General features: G+C 59.5%; 1 protein-coding gene across 1 annotated transcript in view; it reads left to right on the forward strand.

Annotated features, from left to right (window-relative positions):
• The window catches only part of LOC108579153 (organic cation transporter protein-like), a 6,988-nt gene that overhangs the window by 2,843 nt on the left and 2,943 nt on the right, over window positions 1–1,202 (forward strand).

Consider the following 1,202-nt stretch of genomic DNA (forward strand, 5'->3'; position numbering starts at 1 on the left):
AGATTTGGGGAATCGACGAGGAAATTGTAAACGCGAGCTCGCGCGCGTCTCCACAAGGACAACACGCGGCAGACTCGTCGGCGAGCTCGCGACCCATTAACGCGTTATTAAATTGCCACAATTAGCCAACGCTGCGCCGAGCAGTCGTCGCAACGAGGAGATCGTGACACGCGCGGGGTCGAAGATCTAGGTGTCGGTCTCTCCCTCCCGAGACCGAACGGAGAAGAAGCCTCTCCTCGGTCGCCCGGCGACGTTGGCGCGTTCTCCAGCCCGCCGTCGGACGACAGAGCTCGCGGCCAGGTGGACCAGAGACATCGAGGAGGAGTTGCCGCGACCGCCCGGCCGATAGCTGCCGGCTCTCCGGTGGCGTCGCCAATTGCCGACCAATTTACCTACCCCCGCATCCGGTCATGCGATCTGTCGCGTCAAACGCCTCGTACAAGCAGCCGGCACCGCTTCTGCGGAGGGTACGAGACGGAGAGAGAGCGAGAGGCTCTCGTGACGCAAACAACCGGCCGTGTCCCCTGGCCCTTTCTTCCTTCTCCGTTGCGTTTCGCGCGAGAAGCTGCTAAACGAACGATCGAAGAAACTAGGCAGGTTCCCGGTGCGCGTCGCCCCGTCGACTACGAAGGGTGTACGAGCCGCGTGTATTTGCACGCTCCGGATTTACGCAGACGTATGACGCACGGAGGCAACTCCTGTCCTTCCGTTCCTCGTCGACGACGTGCCGGTTTCCGCGCGCGTGTGCCTCGTCACGCACCCCCTTGTTCCTCCTCGCGGCGCGAGGCGGCGTCGGAAAACGCGCCTGCCTCCGTTGTTTGGATGGTTGGGCGATAGGAACCGTAAGGCGGCGCACGGAGGAGAGAACGGCACGAAAGCCGCGGTCATATCAATGGATCATTTTCGAAGTGTGTCAGGGTGATAAAATATGCGCGCGCTCGCGCGCGCGGCCGCGCGTCGTTAAATCGTCCTACGGGCGCGTGCACTGCCCTTGACAATAACTCTCGACCGTCGTATCGGTGACGACCGAGCTCCCATATTTCCATGCAATTTACCTTTTGCGTTTCACGCAGACATCAAAAGTCCGTGAGTGGCAATTTGCTTAAATGAAAGTTCGTGTTAAACCCATTAACGACCATTATTTGCCGAGGTTGATCGACGCTCGATGAGGATTTCGTTTGCTCTACGGGAACTCTAGTCCA

Source organism: Habropoda laboriosa, unplaced genomic scaffold, assembly GCF_001263275.1.
Source record: "Habropoda laboriosa isolate 0110345459 unplaced genomic scaffold, ASM126327v1 scaffold64, whole genome shotgun sequence".
Classification (NCBI taxonomy): Eukaryota; Metazoa; Arthropoda; class Insecta; order Hymenoptera; family Apidae; genus Habropoda; species Habropoda laboriosa.